Source organism: Pongo abelii, chromosome X, assembly GCF_028885655.2.
Source record: "Pongo abelii isolate AG06213 chromosome X, NHGRI_mPonAbe1-v2.0_pri, whole genome shotgun sequence".
Taxonomy (NCBI): Eukaryota; Metazoa; Chordata; class Mammalia; order Primates; family Hominidae; genus Pongo; species Pongo abelii.
The window spans coordinates 140630527-140653338 of NC_072008.2; the positions used below are offsets into that span (position 1 = coordinate 140630527).

General features: G+C 43.1%; 1 protein-coding gene across 4 annotated transcripts in view; it reads right to left on the bottom strand.

Annotated features, from left to right (window-relative positions):
* The window catches only part of PLAC1 (placenta enriched 1), a 202002-nt gene that overhangs the window by 43135 nt on the left and 136055 nt on the right, over positions 1-22812 (bottom strand). The gene's annotated exons all lie outside the window — the stretch shown is intronic.

The following is a 22812-nucleotide window of genomic DNA, read 5'->3' on the forward strand; positions in this document are numbered from 1 at the left end:
AGTGAATTTTTAAAAATCTCATAAAATAATGCTATCAACCATGGGGAGGCAGAAGAAAGAGTGGCAGTTGGGAGTAATGTTAAGTGAGCTAAATCTCCCATTTTTATAACAGGGAGTTAATAGATAATGTCCAAAATGGATAAATCAAGAATGGGAACAGAGTAATATTTAGAGATTCAGAAGTAACTATCAAATGAATTGCCAACAGAATCTGTTAAAAAATGGTTGCCTCTGAGGAATGGGACTGGGGATGGGGAGGAGTGGGGCAGAGAACTGTTGTTTTTTATTATCAGCTCTCTGTATTTTATATATATATATATATATGTATTTTTTTTTTTTTCTTTTTTGAGACGGAGTCTTGCTCTGTCACCCAGGCTGGAGTGCAGTGGCATGATCTCCACTCACTGCAAGCTCCACCTCCCAGGTTCACGCCATTCTCCTGCCTCAGCCTCCCGAGTAGCTGGGACTACAGGTGCCCGCCACCACGCCTGGGTAATCTTTTTTGTATTTTTAGTAGAGATGGGGTTTCACCGTGTTAGCCAGGATGGTCTTGATCCCCTGACCTCGTGATCCACCCGCCTCAGCCTCCCAAAGTGCTGGGATTACAGGTGTGAGCCACTGCACCCAGCTGCCTATTTGATATTTTTAAACCATGCTCATGTATTACTTGATTTAAAAATAAATGTAGTGGAAAATGCACTGGACTGGGAATCCAGAAACCTGATCTCTAACCCTAATTCTGCACTAATTGATCAAATCCCTTCCCCTTTCTGCACCTTGGTTTCTACATCTGTATGATAAAGGGGTTGGACTATACGATGTTTAAGGTCCCTTTCATACCTAAAGAAAATTATAAAATTAGATTACTTACATATCCACAATTCTTTGTTAAATGCCAAGCTATGAAACATGCATTTTTATTTTTAAAGCCGTAAGAGACTAACTCATCAAATTCAACTGTCTCTTTTTAACTGCTGAAGAAACCAAGACACAGATTCACTAAAAGATTCACTTGGAATGACAGTTAATTGGCAACAGAGCTAGAACTAGAGCTCAGGGCTCCTCATGGCTCTTTCTGTTGCACCACACAGCTTCTCCTAGGCCTAATGGAATCAGTCCTGGGCACCAGGGCTGACAAAAATTCCCTTGGACGACACCAGGGGTGTAATTCACATGCTGAAATGGTTTCATTGGCCTGGGAGATGAGTCAGAATTTTGGAAGTGGTCCCTGACATAAGCATGTATGATGCAATACCATAGGCATTCCAAAGTTGATCAAGGCTATCTTAAAATTCCAATTTTAGGATTCCGTTCCCTAATAATTGTCCAATAAGCTGCCCTTGGCAGCTACTGCTAGCCTACTGACTTCTCCTTTTGTGTGACAGGAATCCCACTACTCAGAAATATCACCATTCACATTCTGATGTAAAACAATGGGCTCATCCATTTTTTCTCATCAGCCTTTCATCTCTAGAGCCTCTCAGCCTGTGGCATGATTCACTGAAATACATCAAATATGACAGAAGATGTGAGCATTTGGAAACTTACATCAGCCATCATCAAATTAAAAAGGTATCTTGATATGATTTAGCAATCATCCTTGGAAGAGAGTTGAAACAGACCCCTGACTTTGACCACACCATCTTCCTAGGGAAGACCTTCCATGTTGACCAGTAAGCAAGCTAAAAGTATGTGTTTTGCCAACCATTTCCTCCCCCTTTGCTGGGGCCTGCAGGCTCACTTGCCCCTCATCACACAAGGTCTGGGGTTTACAGAATAAGGACACCATTATGCAGGGCTATCATTCTTCCTTAGTGGAAACAACACTGCCCTTTGTAAGCTCCCAGCTAACTTCAAAGGGTGTGGCTATCTTTCTGTGCTCCAAGGGAAGCCTCCTCGGGAAACATTGCTCACAGTGCCTTTCCAGTTCTAGAATCTTCTTGAGCTGATAGTCAGAGCAGGCATTCAGGCAGCACCCCCACCCCTGCACCCCCCATTGGTGCTTTGTCTACTTCAGAGGCCAGATTGTGTTTTTTAAAACCTACTTGGAAAGCATTTGTTTGCCAACTTTTGTGCTCCCCTCCTATCAGTGCTCCCTCTCCAGCCTGGCTTTCTGCCCAGTTCTGAATCTTGCCTTACCTACTGCCTGGCGTTTACTCCACAACAGCTGGCCCAGGGATCTCAAGTACTTAGTCTCAGCTGCCAGCTTAGGGAAGGAGAGGCCCCTGTAGTTGAGCCTGTGACAAAGACAGCATTTGTTTCCACACCGGTATTTTCAATGTCAACAGCAGTGACAGGCTCCAAAGGGGATCATACCCAGTCACTGCCCACTTGATGAGAACTCCACAAGCTCAGGGATGTCCATTCATCCAGCTTCAGCTCTCCCCACAATGCTATGAGATGACTAAAGACCACTAATAAGATTCCCATTTTTATTTGCCCATGGGGAAAGGAGACAAATGGCTGGAGACTAGGGGACTCGTCCAAAGGAATTAATGATCATTTTGTTCACAAGAAGAATCAGGATAGCTGAGTCTGACAAATGTTGGTTTCTGTGATTTATCCATTTGTGTAGCTGGAAAGTGCTATCAGCTGGCTTGCTCATCACTGAGTGACCTGAAGTGATGGATGACGGAGAGGAGGTTGCTGTGAGGGTAGAGGTGGCTCACTACCCTGCAGGAGCAATGCAAAGAGAGACTATGCCCAAGACCATCTCCCCGGGGGGGATGGGTGGCATTCCTGCCTTCCTTCCACCAACAAATGTTGACTGTGCCATGCACTGGGATGACAGAGATGACTCAGATGTGCCCTTGTCCTCAATGTGTTCATGGTTGGATGAGGAGAACACCAGTCTCACTAGTGACTGAAGGCTATGACAAAGACTCCAGCCTCAAACTTGAGGAAGGAAGTTCATGTTTCTTCCTGGGTTGGCCAATAGAAAGTGTTATTTGTGGCCGGGCATGGTGGCTCACGCTTGTAATCCCAGCACTTTGGGAAGCCAAGGCGGGTGGATCACAAGGTCAAGAGATCAAGACCATCCTGGCCAACATGGTGAAACCCTGTCTCTACTAGAGATACAAAAAAATTAGCTGGGTGTGGTGGCATGCACCTGTAGTCCCAGCTACTCAGGAGGCTGAGGCAGGAGAATCGCTTGAACCTGGGAGGCGGAGGCTGCAGTGAGCCGAAATCGCACCACTGCACTCCAGCCTGGGTGACAGAGTGGGACTCCATCTCAAAAAAAAAAAAAAAAAAAAAAAAAAAAAAAAAAAAAAAGTTGTATTTGTGTAGTTTTTCTAACTGTAGTGATGTGCGTGTGCTGAATTACTCACTTGGATTCTCCTCCTTGAGAGTAGTGTTCATTTATCACTAATCTGGCTAGATTGCTTATCATAATGCTTAAAAATATAGCTTTAAACATACAAGTGGCCAATAAACATGTGAAAAAATACTCAACATCACTAATCAGAGAAACACAAATTAAAACCACAATGAGATACCATCTTACACAGTCAGAATGGCTATAATTAAAAAGAAAAATAGATGTTGGTGAGGATGTGGAGAAAAGGGAATGCTTATGTACTGTTGGTTAGAATGTAAGTTAGCACAACTTATGGAAAACAGTAGGGATAGTTCTGAAAGAACAAAAAATAGAAATATCATTTGATCCATTCTCAAAGAACTAAAATTAGAAATATCATTCGATCCAGGAGTCCCACTACTGGGTATCTACCCACAGGGAAAGAAATCATTATATCACAAAGATACTTGCACTCATGTTTATCACTGTACTATTCACAATAGCAAAGATAATGGAACCAACCTAAGTGTCCATCAGTGGTGGATCGGATAAAGAAAATGTGGTAGCTATACATCATGGAACACTACCCAGCCATAAAAAAGAATGAAATCATGTCTTTTGCAGAAAATTGCCTATTGTGTACAATGTTCACTATTCGAGTGATGAGTACATCAAAAGTCCAAAGTCCACCATGGTACCATATATGCATGTAGGAAGTCTGCACTTGTACCCTCTACATCTGTACGAAATATTTTAAAATATAGCTTCAAGATGTAACTAAAGTCACATATCAGCTGATTTTGAGTTAATAAAAAAGACAGATGATCACTTTTGGCCAGAACCACCATCTTCTAGTATTTTGCCAAAATAATGAACACAAAGGGAAAGAGAAGAGGCACCCAATATGTGTTCTCTAGGCCTTTTAGAGAACATGGGTTTGTTCCTTTGGCCACATACCTGTGAATCTACAAGAAAGGTGATATTGTAGACATCAAGGGAATGGGCACTGTTCAGAAAGGAATACCCCACAAATGTTTTCATGGCAAAACTGCAGGAGCCTACATTGTTACCCAGTGTGCTGTTGGCATTGTTTTAAAAACACAAGGGTAAGATTCTTGCCGAGAGAATTAATGTGCATATTGAGCATATTAAGCACTTTATTAAGAGCCAAAAAAATAGCATCCTGAATTGCATGAAGGAAACTGTTCAGAAAAAAAGGAAGCCAAAGAGAAAGGTACCTGGGTTCAACTGAAGCACCAGCCTGCTCCACCCAGAGAAGCACACTGTGCGAGAACCAATGGGAAGGAGCCGGAGCTGCTGGAACCTACTCCGCATGAATTCATGGCATAATAGGTATATATGTAAAAAAAAGGCCTCTGGACTGTAACAAAACAAAACAAAAAACATTATCTTGGGTGGGGATGATGTAATCAAGTGAAAGCTATTAGCCCTCCCTGAAGAGAGACAGCATTTCCTGCTGGACATGAAGAAGCAAACAAGGTTGTAGAGAGAGGGGCAGCCTCCGGGAAGTGAGAGCCTCAGCACTAGAGCAGCAAGGAACTCAATTCTGTCAACAACCTTAACAACCTTGGATGAGGACCCCAAGCTCCAGATCTCCAGATGAGAATGCATCCTAGACAACACCTGGACTGCAGGCTTATGACACACTGAGCAGAGGACCCAGCTAAGCTGTGCCCGGACTGAACCATGAAAATGGAGACAACAAATGTGTATTCCTTCAAGCTGCAAAAGAAAAATACAAATATATATATCTCCATATGATTATGTTTTGGTTGTTGAGTTTTTCTTTACAGCAATAAAAGTAGTGCTATTTTCTTGTTCCTCAGTAAGTTAAACACAGAATTACCATATGACCCAGCCAGTCTATTCCTAGATACATATCCAATAGAACTGGAAATAGGTGTTCAAACAAAAACTTGTATCCCAAATGTTTAGCAGCACTATTGATAATAGCCAAGAGGTTGAAACAATCCAAATGTTCATCAGCTGATGAACGGACAAGCAAAATGTAGTCTATCAGTACAATGGAATATTATTCAGCCATAAAAAGGAATGAAGTGCTGATACATGCTACAATTTGGATAAACCTTGAGAACATTATGCTAAGTGAAAGCAGCCAGACACAAAAAGACTGCTATATGATCCCAGTTACATGAAATATCCAGAATGTTCACATCCACAGATACAGAAAATAGATCAGTGGTTATGTAGGGCAAGGGGGCGGGAACAACAGGGAGTGAGTACTTAAAGGGGCATAGGATTTCCTTTTGGGATGATGAAAATGTTCTGGAAATAGATAGTGGTGGTGGTTGGACAACACTGTAAATGTGCTTTATTCCATCAAATTGTATCACTCTTCTTTTTCTTTTTTTCTTTTCTTTCTTTTTTTTTTTTTTTTTTTTGAAATGTAGTTCTTGCTCTGTTGCCAGACTGGAGTGCAGTGGCGCCATCTCCGCTCACTGCAATCTCCGCCTCCCAGGTTCAAGTGATTCCCCTGCCTCAGCCTCCCGAGTAGCTGGGACTACAGGCACCCGCCACCACGTCCGGCTAATTTTTTATATTTTAGTAGAGACGGGGTTTCACCATGTTGGTCAGGATGGTCTGTACCTCCTGACCTCATGATTCGCCCACCTCGGCCTCTTAAAATGCTGGGATTACAGGAGTGAGCCACCATGCCCGGCCTCTTTTTCTTTTTTGAGAGACAGTGGTCTCACTCTCCCACCCAGGCTGGAGTGCAGTGGTGCAATCATAGCTCACTGTAGCCTTGACCTCCTGGGCTCAAATGATCCTCCTTCCTCAGCCTCTCAAAGTGTTAGGATTATAGGCATGAGCCACCACACCTGGCCTGTGGTGCCATTCTTTCTGCTAGTAATGTCATTGCCATCTCCCACTATGTCCTGGAAAGCACATGCACACATACAGGGAAGCCATCTCATCCTCCCTCTTCAGGTCATGGTCCCCTCTTATATCTGTTCATAACTCCTTCACTTCTTCATTAGCACCACATAACAACTGGAAATAACATCACTATTTTTAAGATTATTTGTTCAATGTCTGCCTTTTCCATTAGATTATAAGCTACATGAAGGCAGGGATCATGTCTGCCTTGGTCACTGCTTAGAAGAGTGCCTGGCACATAGCAGGTACTCGGTAATTGTTTGTGGGTTTTTCTTAAAGAATGAATAAAATATATTTTCTAACGTAATTCTGAGAGCCATCTGAGAAGCATAAACCATTCTTCTCCAACACTTTCAAAATGTAGGCAATCAGTTGAAGTAAATGACCAGTGTCTTAGTCTGCTCAGGCCACCATAGCAAAAATATACACAACAGACATTGATTTCCCCCAGTTTTGGAAGCTGGAAAGTCCAAGATCAAGGTGTTGTCCAATTCAGTTCCTGGTGAAGGCCCTCTTCCTGCCTCACATGGCCTTTCCTTGGTGCATCTGGGTGAAGAGAAAGTGAGGGAGTTCCAAGCTCTGGTCTTTTCCTCTTCTATAAGGGCACAAATCCCAACATGGGGAACCCACCTCCATGACCTCATCTAAATCTAAGTACCTCCCCGAAGCCCCACCTCCAAATGCCATCACATTGTGGGTTAGGGTTTCAGTATATGAATTTTGAGGAGACACAGTTCAGTTCATAGTATAAGCATAGCAGCATTAAATAGACACTGTGCATCAGTGGAAGAAATTTTTATTTTTTATTTTTTTTGAGACAGTCTCGCTCTGTCACCCAGGCTGGAGTGCAATGGCGCAATCTCAGCTCACTGCAACCTCTGCCTCCCAGGTTCAAGCAATCCTCGTGCCTCAGCCTCCTGAGTAGCTGGGATTACAGGCGTGCGCCACCACACCTGGATAATTTTTATATTTTTAGTAGAGACGGGGTTTCACCATGTTGGCCAGGCTGGTCTTGAACTCCTGACCTCGTGATCCACCTGCTTTGGCCTCCCAAAGTGTTGGGATTACGGGCGTGAGCCACCGCACCTGGCTGGAAGGGATCTTATTTGTGGGCAAGATGTTAGTGTTGATGCTTTCACCATACCCGGTCCCCCTCAACCCACCAATGGTGTCTGTTCACCTTTGGCTCTTGTACCTCCTAAAATCTCTTCTTGGCTATGGTTTTCCTAGGGTTCCAGTATCATTGCAAAGCTTCCAGGAAACTAGATGAGAACAGTTTTCCTTGGTCCCTAATTTAGACTAGTAATGTTAAATCCTCCCAGGAATCCTTGTCAACATGGAGGGTCACTCTGGCTGCCTTTGCCATGCCCTGTGCTCAGTCCAGATACTTGCTGCTTGCTCCTTACCCATATGAATAAGACAAGGGCATTTTGCATTGGATAGCATAACAATCCATGCAGATCCCACAGCTCCAAAGCTGGTCGAGGGTGACAGGCTGGGGTGCCAGCAAGTAGGAGAGTGACAAGCTGGAGTTTCTGAACTGATATGACTACAACAACCAGTAATCCTGCCTCATGTAAACACATTTATTTGAAATAATCCGTGTTAAGATGTCTCATCCATCTTAAGCACTCAATAAATGTTAATTATTTTACTTTTGTTGAGACAGGGTCTCACTCTGTTGCCCCGGCTAGAGTGCGGTGGTATGATCAAGGCTCATGCAAACCTCCACCTCCAAGGCTCAAGTGTTCCTCCTACCCCAGCCTTCTGAGTAGCTTATAGGATTATAGGTGTGCATCCTCCTACCTCAGCCTTCTGAGTAGCTTATAGGATTATAGGTATGCACTACCATGCCTGGCTAATTTTTGTGGTTTTTTGTAGAGATGGGGTTTTGCCATGTTGCCCAGGGTGGTTTCGAACTCCTGGGCTCAAGTGATCCGCCCACCTTGACCTCCCAAAGTGCTGGGATTACAGGCATCAGCCGCCATGCTTGGCCTATACTTTTATGATAAAGGTATTTTATACATCCTTAAAATTATGTTATTGAATATATCTAGGCATATAAGAAAGTTATTAAGTGAAAGGACATTACAAAGAATGTATACAGTATCATCTCATTTTTATAAAAATGTAATTTATGTATGAGAGATATTGTATAGTAATTTACAGCTCAGGATCTGAAGGTAGGCCTATTTTTAAATCTGTACACTATCACTTATTAGCTGTCTGACCTAGAGTAATTTCTAAACCTCTCTGAGTGCCTTAGTTTCTTTATCTGTAAAGTGGATATAGATATATAGATATATATATACACAAACACACACATACATATACATATACATATACATATACATATGTGTATATATGCATATACACATATGTATATATATATGCATATATATTTGCAATGATATGCTTGCATATCTAGAAACCCGAGAGGTGTAACTGAATTAAAATTTCACAAAAGAATGAATAAGAGTTCAATGCAGTAGTTAGATGCACAGTGGACAACCCAAAAATGAAAACTTTCCAGTGTGCCAGAAATAGCGAGTTAAAAACTACCATGATAAAAAGGCACGAGACACAAGGCAGGCGTGGGTTTAGTGCAATGAGCTGGTTGTCTGCTCTGCCCAACTCTAGGTCACACTTGAACCCCTGGGCTTAGAAGCAGCTCCATGGGTGCTATGGTTTTTCAGGCCTGTCAGCCTCTGGCTCTTGGCCTTCTTGCACTCAAGGGACTCAAAGTCAAACTCCACTCCATCACCTCACCGTACTTGTTCTCTCTTCAGCCGAGATGTAATTGCTCCAATAGCAAACTAGTTTGCAGAAATGCTACTCTGCCTCCCTGGTAGACGACTTTGTATATCTTCCTCCTTGCAAAGCCATTTCTGCTTCTTGTACCACACCTGATTTCATTAGAAAGTATTTGCTTTAAATTTGCAGGGAGAAGAAACTTAAGTAGTGCTCACCAGGACGTTTTGCACAGTCATTAAGACTATAGTTCAAACCCCAGCTTTCCACCTATTAGCCACCTTGCCTTAATCAAGACCCTCAGCCTCTCTTTCCATCACTTTCCTTCTCTGTAAAATGGAGGACAACAATACTACCTCACTTTTAAGGACACTGTGAAGATTAAATGAGATTATGTATGTAAAGCGTTTAGCACAGTGCCGGACACATAGGAAGCTCTCAATACATAGGAGATGCTATCATTAAAACAGGAAGAGTTTGTCCTAAATGAATATCAAATGTTTCATCTCTTATAAGCTAAAAACTACTTGCAGCAATTAAACAGGATTTCTCCGCCCCTAGTTTCTATCCAACAAAGTTTCAAAAATGTCAGGGTCTTAGTTTTAGCCTGGGGCTCCCAAACACAATTGTGCAGATGTTTGTATATAAGGAAATATATCTATATAGAAACATACATAAGGAAATACACGGTCTCCATGCAATCCTCTCTAAGCCCTGGAGCCACAGGGCACTTCATCCAGCAAGGCAATTCAATCACAACAAAGTCATTTTTATATTCCTTTAAAGTTCGTAAAAACAAAATCCTCCTTTTCCAGCCAGATGAATGTATTGGTACCTTTGCTTTGCCCTGCTCCTGAGCTGGAGTAGCTGAATCTGTGCTGAATCCAGCCTCTAAGAGCAACCTTGGTCAAGTGCATGGACCCCCGGGGGGTCCTATTATCCCATTTTTACTTGAGGGTATATGGGGATTGGGCCAGGCATGGGTTTCTCAGGCACACATAGCAGGTAGAAATGATGCTTCAGAGCCTCAGAGCGGTCTTCACATGAAACCACCTCACTCATATTTCTGAAAGAAATGCTCAAATCTGAGATGGGTTGGGTGGCTAACACTGGTAACCCCAGCAACTCGGGAGGCTGAGTTGGGAGGATCGCTTGAGCCTGGGAGTTCCAGATCAGCCTGAACAACATAGTGAGGCCCCATCGCCAAAATAAAAGGAAAAACCTCAAATCTGAGAAAGAAATGCACAGGATGATCCAGGGAACTGAATCCTGAGACCCCTTTGCAGATTTCCCTTTTGTACCTTTCATGCTAAAATGTCAACAGAATTGTGTCCATGTGGGACCAGGTTCATGACTGACCTGTGAAGGCTGAGAGAGCATTTTCCCACCAGAAAAGACTCACAAGACCTGTTACATCAAGTAGAACCATGGGCAGAGGCGGAGGAAGGGGACTGTGGAGGTACTTTGTCATCCCACACCTCAAAGCCTCCCTAGGATGCAGGGCAGTAACTTGCACATAAGTTAGGGCAGTGTCTATGTCAAAAGATCCTCTGTGACTCCTTTGGTGAAGAACCATTGTGCAACATGAAAAGTCATCTCTCAGGCTCTCTCCTTTGCAAGATGTCTTGCCTGGTTTTCTTCAAGCAGGGCACGTGCTCCTGGATGAAAGAGGCACTTCTCATGCTGTAGAAATATAAAGACCAAAAATGGACTTGCTCCTTACAGAGAGAAAGGTCTTTGTGTTACTCCAAGCAAAGGCTCTAGAGACCAGTGAGCGCTTTCATCCTTCCCCTTTCTCTGTTTCTATGGCTTCATCCTAGCCCAGACTCTGATCATTGATGGCTAGATTCTTACTCCTGGCTCCCAGCTGGACTCTCCGACTCCACTGCCTTTTCTTGCCGCTCTGTTGCCACACCTCACTGCCCCTCACCGCCTATCAAATCAAGTCCAGTCCCCTTCCCTTGTTTGAGCAATCGATGCCTTCCATAACCTCTTTAATCAAAATTACCACTACTTCCCAAAGCGACCCCGCTGGCTGACCACTGTGTGAGCCCCTCCATTCCCCCAGCCTGCTCATCCCAACCTCTACACTCCTGCTTATCTGCCTGCCACACTGCTTCCCTCCACCTCCCTAGCAGCCCAGGGCCCACCTCCTCCACGAAGCCTTCCCTGGATCCTGCAACCGACCTACATCTTCCCTTTGCTACAGTCTCACAGCTCTTAGCTGTACCAGACCACCCAGTGTCTAGTTATACTTTCTTATGATTTTACTTTCATGTATTCTTTTAAAATGTTTATTGCATATATATTTGAGGTGTATAACGTGATGTGTATATATATATATATATATACAGTAAAATAATACAATCAAGCATTAATATATCCATCACTTCACATAAGTACCTTTTTTGTGTGGTAAGAGCACCTAAACTCCACTCTCTTAGGAAATTACATACAATGTCATTAACTATAGTCCTCATGCTGTACATCATCAGCTCTTTTTAAAAATTCTACATGCTACATATAAGTGAGATCATCCAGTATTTTCTTTCTGTGCCTGGTTTATTTCACTTAGCCTAATGTCTTCCAGGTTCAGCCATGTTGTCACAAATGGCAGGATCACTCTCTCTTTTAGGCTGAATAATATTCTGTATATATGATACACACACACACACACACACACACACAATATACATACATACCACAATTTCATTTTTTATGTAGAGATAGAGTCTCACTTTGTTGCCTAGGCTGGAGTGCAGTGGTGCCATCATAGCTCACTGTAGCCTCAAACTCTTGGGCTCAAGCTATCCTCCCACCTCCACCTCCTGAGTAGCTGGCACTACAGATGGGCAATATCATGACCAGCTAATTTTTTTTCTTTACTTTTGTAAAGACAGGGTGTCACTATATTGCACAGGCTGGTCTCGAACTCCTGGCTTCAAACAATCCTCCTGCCTCGGCCTCCCAAAGCATTGGGATTACAGGCGTGAACCACTGTGCCCGGCCACCACAATTTCTTTATCCATGCATCCATCCATGGACACAAATTGTTTCTGAATCTTGGCTATTGTGAATAATGCTGCAATGAACATGGGAGGACAGATATCTCTACGAGGTGCTGATTTCATTTCCTTTGGGTATATATCCAGAAGGGGAATTGATAGGCCATATGGTAATTCCACTTCTAATTTTTTCAGGAACCTCTATCCTGTTTTCCACAATGGCTTTACTCATTTACATTCCCACCAGCAGTGTACAGGTGGGTCCCTTTTTCTCCACAACTTTGCCAACACTTGTTGTCTTTTGACTTGTTGACAATAGCCAACCTAACAGATGTAGGGGATATCTCATTGCGATTTTGATTTGCATCTCCCTAATGATTAGTGATATTGTGCACCTTTTCATATACTTGTTGGCCGTTTGTATGTTTTCTTTAGATAAATGTCTATTCAGATCCTTTGCCCATTTTTAAATCAGGTTATTTATTTATTTTGCCATTGAGTTGTGTGTGTTCCTTACATATTTTGGATATTAGCCCTTTATTAGATATATTATTTGCAAATATTTTCCCCCAATCTGTAGGCTGCCTTTTCATTTTGTTGATTATTTTCCTTGCTGTACAGAAGCTTTTAGCTTGATGTAGTCTCGCTTCTTTATTTTTGCTTTTGTAATCTGAGCTTTTGGTGTGATATCTGAAATATCATTGCCAAAGCTAATGTCAAGGTGCTTTTCTGCTAGGTTTTCTTCTAGCTTTATGGTTTCAGGTCTTACATGTAGGCCTTTAATCAATTTTGAGTTGATTTTTATGTATGGTATAAAAGTCTAATCTCATTCTTTTGCATGTGGATATCCAGTTTTCCCAACACCATTTGTTGAAGAGATGCCCTTTCCCCATGGTGTCTTCTTGGCACCCTTGTTAAAAATTAGTTGACTGTGTATGCTTGGGTTTATTTATGGGCTCTCTATTCTATTCTATTGGTCTATGTGTCTTTTTTAATGCCAGAGTTATACTGTTTTGATTACTATAGATTTTTAATATAATTTTTTTTTAAGAGACAGGGTCTTGCTCATCGCTCAGGCTAGAGAGCAGTGGCAAAATCATAGCTCACTGTAACCTCGAACTCCTGGGCTCAAGTAATCCTCCTATTTCAGCTTCCCTAGTAGCTAGAACTACAGGCATGCGCCACCATGCCCAGCTAATTAAAAAAAAATTATTTTGTAGAGACAGGATCTTGCTGTGTTTCTGAGGCTGGTTTCAAACTTCTGGACTCAAGCTATCCTCCCACCTTGGCTTCCCAAAGCGCTGGAGTTACAGGCATGAGCCACTGGACCACCTGCCTGTAATATAATTTGAAATCAGGAAGTGCCCCCAACTTTCTCTTTTTCTGCCTCTGAAGATTGCTTCAGCTTAGCTGGGCGCAGTGGCTCAAGCCTGTAATCCCAGCACTTTGGGAGGCCGAGGCAGGCAGATCACGAGGTCAGGAGATGGAGACCATCCTGGCTAACATGGTGAACCCCGTCTCTACTAAAAATACAAAAAATTAGCTGGGCATGGTGGCGGGTGCCTGTAGTCCCAGCTACTCAGGAGGCTGAGGCAGGAGAATGGCGTGAACCCAGGAGGCAGAGCTTGCAGTGAGCCGAGATTGCGCCACTGCACTCCAGCCTGGGCGACAGAGCAAGACTCCGTCTCAAAACAAAACAAAAAAAAATTGCTTCAGCTATCTGCGGTCTTTTGTGGTTCCACACAAATTTTAGAATTGTGTTTCTCTTTCTGTGAAAAATGCTACTGGAATTTTGATGGGGATTACATCAAATCTGAATATCACTTTTTTTTTTTTTAGACAGTCTCTCTCTGTCACCCAGGCTGGAGTGCAGTGGTGCGATCTCGACTCACTGCAGCCTTCGCCTCCTTAGTTCAAGCTATTCTGCTGCCTCAGCCTCCCAAGTAGCTGGGATTATAGGCAGCCGCCATCACGTCATCTACAAAGGGATAATTTTACTTCTTCCTTTCTTTTCTTTCTTTCTTTTTTTTGGGGGGGGGTGTGGGGAGACTTGGTCTGGCTCTTTTGCCCAGTCAGGAGTGCACTGGCATGATCTTGGCTCACTGCAACCTCCACCGCCCGGGTTCAAGCGATTCTCGTGCCTCAGCCTCCCAAGCAGCTGGGACTACAGGTGCAAGCCACCATGCCCAGCTTATTTTTGTATTTTTAGTACAGGCAGGGTTTCGTCATGTTGGCCAGGCTGATCTCGAACTCCTGAACTCAAGTGATCTGCCTGCCTCGGCCTCCCAAAGTGCTGGGATTACAGGCATGAGCCACCATGCCCGGCCTACTTCTTCCTTTCTTATTTGGATGCCTTTCAAAAAAGGTGTGTGTTTGCTCTGGCTAGTACTTCCAATACTATGTTGAATAGAAGTGGCGAGATTGGGATCCTTGCCTAGTACTGGATCTTAGAGGAGTAAAAGCTTCCAGTTTTTCCCCATTGATTATGATGTTAGCTGCAGGCTTTTCACAAACGGTTTTACTGTGTTGAGGTAAGTTCCTTCTATACTTAATTTGTTGAGAGTTTGTATCAACAAAGGATGTTGAACCTTGTCAAATGCTTTGTCTGCATCTATTAAGATGATCAGGTGGTTTTTAGCCTCATTTTGTTAATGTGGTGTATCACATTGACTGATGTGTGTATGTTAAACTCACCTTGCATCCCAGGGATAAATCCCACTTGGTCATGATATATAATCTTTTTGATGCATTATCATGAAATTCTTGCCACTCCAATCTGACTATATAAGCCTTTCCATGTGCCCAGCTCTGTGCTATATTCAGTTATACTCAATAAACTCAATATTCTAAAATGAATACCCAATAAACATTTCTTGCTAACACACGAATTTTACTTATTTACAAACCACTGCATTTTCACAAAGTCCTTAAAACTTCTGGACCTCCTTTATCATTGCTGCAATAAGTGGCTTCTCCAGCACCTGCTCTGCTTACCGCATATGGCTGTTTTGAGGATAAAATGAGAACAGGGATGGGAAGGCCCTTTGGACACTATTATTGCTGCTGGGTCAAAGCATCGACTGGAGCTTTTGAGCTGATTTGACTGCATCAATTGTTCCTCCCTTTTCCCTACATAGAACTTCTGGGTTTAATAGTCAAACATGGTTTCAGGGCTCCTCAACAGTTTCTAGCAGAGGACAAGTGTTGAACAGGCCAAACCCTATGTTTTGAATAAAGTGACAAAGGTCCAACTGGTTTTGTTCCCATGCCCATGGATGGACCACTGAGCATGGCCCCGGGCAGCAAGGTAGCTCCCAGACAGAGCTATCCATATCCTCAGGAAAGAGCTCTGGATCTTCTTAGAAACTTGCTTATCAGCACAGGTACCACTGGCATTGCTATTTATTAAGCACTTACTATGTTTCCAGCACATTATATACATCATCTCACTTTTTTTTTTGAGACAGGTTCTCACTCTGTTGCCCAGGCTGGAGTGCAGTGGTGCGATCATGGCTCACTGTAGCCTCAACCTCCCAGGCTCAAGCAATCCTCCCACCTTAGCTTCCTCAGTTGCTGGGACTACAGGTGTGCACCACCATGCCTGGATAATCTTTTATTTTTATTTTTATTTTAGTAGAGACGTGCTTTCGTTATGTTGCCTAGGCTGGTCTTGAATTCCTGGGCTCCAGCGATCTGCCCACCTCAGCCTCCCAAAGGGCTGTGATTACAGGCGTGAGACACCATGCCCAGCCTCATCATCTCACTTATAATCCTCACAACAACCCTGTTATTATTCCCACCTGCCAGATGAAAACTGAGGCTCAGAGAGGTTAAGTGACTTTCCCAAGGTCACAGAGCTCTCTGATTCTAAAGCTGAAGTCATGCAACAAAGATGTCTGCCTTATAGGCTGTACTCTGGGGTTGACAACTGAGGACAAGGAATTAGAAATGTTATCAAATAATACCTTATTTTAGTCTACAACAATTGCCACTCAACTCCTATTAGCATGGTTAATACCCTGCAAATACGACAGAGAAAAAGCCAAAGCTTGGCACTATGTCCCATGGGTACCTATCCTTCAGAGGCAGCAGAAGGAGGAGAACCAGACCATGCAATTGACAGAGACAAAGCCACCTTCTTAATAAATTGCAGTTAAAGCTGCATACTTTAGGACTCACAAACACAATTATAGTTCCACCATTTTTTTCACCCAGTTTTTCTTCACCTTTTTGGGTGTTAACCCTTTTGAGAATTTGAGGAAAGCTGTAGAACCTCTCAGAAAAGTATGTAAAAGCAAAAACACAATTCTGCACATAGTTTCAGAAAAATTCACCCAGTTTCCTGTAGCTAATCCAAGAGCAACAGACCCCATGTTTAAAACTCCTGCACTAAGAAAACCTAATTCTGGCTGGACGTGGTGGCTCATGCCTGTAATCCCAGCACTTTGGGAGGGCGAGGCGAGCAGATCACGAGGTCAGGAGTTCAAGACTAGCCTGGCCAACATGGTGAAACCCCATCTCCACTGAAAATACAAAAATTAGCCAGGCATGGTGGCATGTGCCTGTAATCCCAGCTACTCGGGAGGCTGAGGCAGGAGAATCATTTGAACCTGGGAGGCGGAGGTTGCAGTGAGCTGAGATTGCGCCACTGCACTCGAGCCTGGGTGACAAAGCAAGACTCCATCTCAAAAAAAAAAAAAGAAAAAGAAAAGAAAAGAAAAAGAAAACATAATTCTATGTTTTAGAAAATGATAAACTAGAGATCAATGATTTCTTTAAATAACAAGCCAATCTAGGGCACAAAAATAAGGATTTGCTTTATGAAAATTTTGTTTTCAATGTCTAATTGCCTGCATGAGGTACCCTTACAATGAACATATCTCTATTTCCCTAGTGCCCCATGCAGTTAGAAATGATGATGGCACAGACGACCATCATCAGAACTGTCCAGAACACAAAGCTGGAAACTACAGGTACAGTAGGCAGTAAGTTTTTTGTTTGTTTGTTTTTTTGTTCATTTGTTTTGTCACTGGAGGGTGGACAGTGACTTATCAGATAGGAATAGCTTTACTGGATGGGGACTAGACTATATGACTTTATTAAACAGCACCATTCAGTATCATGAGTCAAAGGTTCTAAGACCCATGTAAACCTGGAGAAGACTCAGACCACAAGTCTGTTCCTGCTAAACAGCTTATGGCTTCATGAAAGGCCAGGCACCTGATGGGACAAACTAAGTAGATATTGGCTGACTCACTTGAGTCTACAGTCAACCTTCTTATAGTGGCCCATGTTATTTCAAACAGCAACTGTTAGTTCCTTGCCAACTAGAGGTCCCATTGTTCTTTTACAAAAATATTAGATAATCCAAACCCAAGTCATTCCAACACCATATCCGCCTGGCCTCTTATATTTTGAGTTGACAAGTTCTTACCATAATCTTCAATAGCATTGTTAGTCCTAGCCTGATATTTCTTCTTCTAAGCCCTCGTCCAGTGTTTAAGCCCTCATATAAAAGGTGCTTAGTTGTAAGTCATAGATCCTATGTGGTGGTCCTATAGAACTTTCTTCTTTAAAAACCTTTTTCATCTGAAAGTAAGAGGTTGTGTGGTACGTTAGAAGGAGCACCAGATGGGGAGCCCCTAGTTCCATCATCTATTGCCTCTCCACCTCTCCGATACTCAATTCCCTCTATCAGATAGGTGACAGTCCTTACCCTGCTTATCTCACAGGAGCCTCGAAAGATTCAAATAAGATAGTGAGTATACAGATAATGTATTAAGCGTAGTGTTAGAAAATGAGAACTCATAACCACGATTTCATTTAAGCTTCAAACCAACTCCATGAACTATGCAAATCCTTACCTTTCTGTCATATATCAATTCACTTTCTTGACATATTCATTCATATATTCATTGCTTTCTTTTTCTCTCTCACTCTCACTTATTCAGAAAACATATTATTACTAGGCACTATGTGTAGCTAAAGTATTTACTGAATCAGAAACAGACTTAGAAAAGTAAAATAACACTTCAAAGCTTACACTTCTTGGGTCACCCTTCACACCCAAGGGAACTAGGACACTCCCTTCTTCCTTCTCCCCTCTCCCCCTGCCAGACCAGTTTGTTTTCCATTACTCTACATTGCCTGTTCCAGAACATTTCCCCCATTAGATTAAGAAATTTTTACTTGCTTATGAAAAATAGATCCTTGGCCAGGCGCAGTGGCTCATGCCTGTAATCCCAGCACTTTGGGAGGCCGAGTCTGGCGGATCACTTAAGGTCTGGAGTTCAAGACCAGCCTGGCCAACATGGTGAAATCCCATCTCTACTAAAACTACAAAAATTAGCCAGGTGTGGTCGTGCGCACCTGTGATCCCAGCTACTTGAGAGGCTGAGGCAGGAGAATCGCTTGAACCTGGAAGGTGGAGGTTGCCGAGCCGAGATCGTGCCACTGCACTCCAGCCCGGGCAACAGAGCAGGCTCTGTCTCAAAAAAAAAAAACAGAAAAGAAAAGAAAAAAAAATCCTTGGTCTTGTTTGAGACCTCGGAGGCAGTTAGTCCTGTTTTCTCCTTGTGAGCATGAGGGTGAGGCAGGCCCCTTGGACTTGAATCCTCAATGACTGAACTGTTTGAGTTGTATATGGCTTTCAGAAGATGGCTGAGTATGTTCACTCTCTCTTTTTCCCTGCTGCCCTTTTCTATTTTGCAAGTTGTAAATAAAATGTGTCATCCCCAAATGCACCAGGTGTCTTACACTTTCTAATTGAGCAAGGCAGACTCTTTTCCAGCCAACAGTCTTAAAATATTTACCCAAATTTTGGGTTCACTGGATTACCGCTTTAAGCTGGTGAGCAACCCAACTGAAGGTCAATGTTTGTTTCCTAAAGTTGTCCAATGTCTGTGTGGTACTCAGACCCGAAAATGATAACGTTACTCCAGATTGCAAACTCCCTAGGGTGCATCCTGGAGATGGAAGCCAGCCCACAATATTTTCTGATCGGTCAGCATAAATGATCCTCTCTTTTGAGTTCAAGGTGGGCTCAGAATTGAAACTGTCTTGAGATAAAGCAGATCAGCCCCAATTCACCCCTGGGGGAAGGGCTCTGAGCAGAGGAATGTGAAAGGCCCCTCCAGTCAGGGAAGGCATCTGCTCCGCTTGGCTTTGGGCTGTATCAGTTGGCAGATGAAGCTCCGTGCAAATGCTGGCCAGACCAAAATGGTGCCGAGACAGCCACAATGTTGTTTAGAAAAAAGAAAGGAAACATCTGCAAATCCTGCCTTGGTGCTGAGCGGGGACAGCCTGCTGCTTTTCCTCATGGGCCCACGGTGGGCTACCTCCTGACTGATCAGAAGGGTTCCCTGAAACAAATGCATTTGAAAGATATTTTCCATCCCCCGCCTCCCCCCTCCACAGGAAATTCTTGTGTTTAGTCATCCTTACTACATGGGCTGAGTCAGCAAGCTCTGCTTTAACCACAGCTGCTTTCAAATGGTAAGTTAAGACCAGTTAGTTGAATGAGGAGGCTTGGCTGAAACACTCTGACAGCTGGAGCTCCAAAATCGGATGGGTAAACTAGAGGAATTGCAATTTGGATACTGCTCAATACCTTCGAGTCCTTCTGGGTGGGCCTCAGTTACTTTTTTAGTACATTCATACCATGGAGCATTCCAGAACTAGAAGGGACAGCACTTTGAGTGCCTTAAGAGATAACTAAGGTGCAGTGGCAAGCTGTGTTGGCCTAAGATTTAAATCCTGGTCCTGCTAATAATTTGCTATATGACTATAGGGCAATTATCTCCTCCCTCTGTGTATTAGCATTCTCAATCCTTAAAATAGAGGTTTGGATATGATGACCTCTAAGGGTTCTTCCTGCTCTGGTGGTCTATGAAACAATCTAGGACAGATGGCCAGCCACTCTTTTCCCAATTTACCAGGGGAAGACACTACATAACCTGTTTTGGGAATGTGGCCCAACATTTTATCTGTGTGTGGTAAAAATGTCTTCCCTGGGTCTAACCACAATCTGTTTTCTCTTGTTTGGGCCTCTGTAGACATGGAGCACCCTCAGGGAACATTCTTTTCTAAAGATCCTTTGTCAACTACAAGAGCCTTCACGTCTGAGCTCTGTTAAATCCTCTGCAATGGCAGATAATTGCTTATTGCTGGGGTCTCAGTGAGCACACTTTCCCTCTCATCAGATAGTTTTTCATATTTTTGGTCATTATCACTGACTTGTGAACCCAGGGACACTAAGGCTGGGCAGGTTGGACAGTAGCTCTATAGAAAAGGGAAAGTCATCTATTCCAGAGCAGATACAAGTTGTTCTTACAAAAGTTGTCCTAGACCACAAAGAGTCTTGGACACAAGAGGGAGGATGGCCCTGTGGAATCCAACTTTTCAACTTCTGGATCCATACTTGGACATTTGAGCCCAATGGACAAATAGTTAACATTTGCCGAGCACTTAATATGTGTGTGCTACTCGTTGTTCTAAGCACTTTCCATGCCCACGTGATCTTATCTAATCCTTGCAACTGCACTCTGCAGTAGTGTGATCATTATTCGTATTTTACAGATTAGGAACCTGAGGCACAGAAAGGTTAATTAACTCACTGGAGGTAAACAGCTAGTAAGCATTCTAATCCAGGAATGCTGGCTCAGGGATCTCTGCTCCACACCATTATGCTTCTGAGTGGGGCCAGCTGCATGGGAGGACTGAGGCTAGTACTGATGATTCTGGCTCCTGTGAGGGACAGCCCGCCCCACATGCCGCATGTGCCTGCATCTCTTGTCAGGTGTCGGTTCCTGCCCTGGTTCCCATGGCATTCTGTGCCCCTTCTACATAGAAAGAAGCTTCCTCATGCAGAGCTGCAAAGTGTTGACTTTACAACACCGGAAATGGGTCATGTTTTCCTTTTAAAAGGGAAACACAAGGAAAGAACATTATATAAAATTAGTTTCCCCAAACTAAAGAAAGTGTTGGAAGATAGCCACATTCCTCTCTGCTGATAAGTGCATTAGATTTATCAAGTGTCAGAGTTTGGGGAGAACTTGTAGCTTGACTAGTCCAAGTCCTTCGTGTTACACATTAGGAAACTGAGGCTGAGAAAGTGGTATTAGATACATGCAGATCAAGGGCCAGGAGAGCTCTTAAAAGGTTGGGAAATTGACAGAAATGACACAGACTAATTTATAATTGCCTTTTAAGCCAATCCTACAAAGGAATCTGAAGGACGGATTCATCCACACTGGAACCACTTTTTCCAGTGGGCTGCCCCAACCCCTTGCATAACAGGGATTCCATAAGCATGAGCTTCAAATGCACTGAGATGCCACCTGGCTACCACATTCAGATGATCAAGGTCCATGGCTAAACGGTAATGTTCCTATAACCTTCCTTAACAGCAAACCTGCTTACAGAATAGATCCCACACCAATAACCACAAAGGACTTTGGGAAAAGCCCCTTCTGTTGAAAAAGAAGCTGATCAACCACTGGACTAATGACTGTGATACAAAGAAAAGATACCTCTCAAAGCCTACTACAATGAGAGCAGAATGGAGCCATCTTACTTTTCAGTACTGAATGTGCAGATGTTATTGAAATATTTTCAAGCCAAAGGCTTGTAAAGTATTACTTTAAAATAAATTATGTGATAGCATAAATTTTCACTGATCTTAACACAAGAGTCAACACAGAAAAGCTAGAAGAAGAACCTGGGGCTTTGTATGTGGTTAAAACTGCCCAGGAATTGGCCCAGGGGAACAGTATCTTAATGGCTGTTTTCAAAGAAAGATCCTCTTGCATTCCCCAGTGTCAACCTACAATGTATTTTCCAGTCTCTTCCTCCTAAACTCAGAAAAAAGGTGTCAGCGTTTAAAAATACAAAGTACGCAACGGGAGATCTTGCCTGATTTGCCTGCTAATGAAGCAGATAGATAGATGATAGATAGATAGATAGATAGATAGATAGATAGATAGATAGACAGGAGAAACCTTATTAAGTATCATGTCTCCTAGGTGCAACTACAGCTAGACTCGAACAGATCTTTAAAAGACCCACATCGTATTTTGGGGCATGATCTATTACAGCCTACTGACTTTCCCACATGGAAAGTCAGCCACATACCATCTTACAAATAACCAAATGAACTCCCCTTCATTTTATATGATAGCTGAAGCCTGATTACCTTTCATAATCAGCCAATATCTTAATTCATCCCAGGTTGCAGCTGGGCTCCAGGAACATGGAAGAAGCTTGGTTTAGGAGGGAAGGCAGAGGGTGAGAGAGAAATGGGGTATATGTGTACATGTGCATGGCACACAGAATCACTTTTGAAGATTTTTATAGGTAGTCAGTACTTCTAAGCTAGAAAAAACCTGCCTTTGTAGTGTTAGGGGATGACATTTCATTGCAAAAATAAATGATTTGGTCATTACCATTTCATGGTTGCTGGCAACCACCCTCCTCTGCTTTCTAACAATTTCCATTTTAGGCACTGACAAGCCCTTCAAAGTGATTCAGCCAAATATCCACCCAAAGTTGCGTATTTGGCAGTTTCAAACTGAGAAATCTGGGGCCTCTGGGCAAAAATGTCAGAAAGGGCTCCCTCCTTCTTTGTCAGTTGTGAAACAAACAGATCACCATGAACAGTCACTGGGGGCTCCTTGGGCAGCCATGACGAAGGAAAGGGAAAGAACGGAAGTTGTTGGCAGGGGCTACTTCCTTGGCTTCAGTTTTTGCTCTCTCTCCATTGCTGCTTGCACTTTTCCTGAAGGCCAGCATTGCCTCAATCTTTAACCCTAACCAAGGCGAGGCACCGCTTTTCCGCAGGCA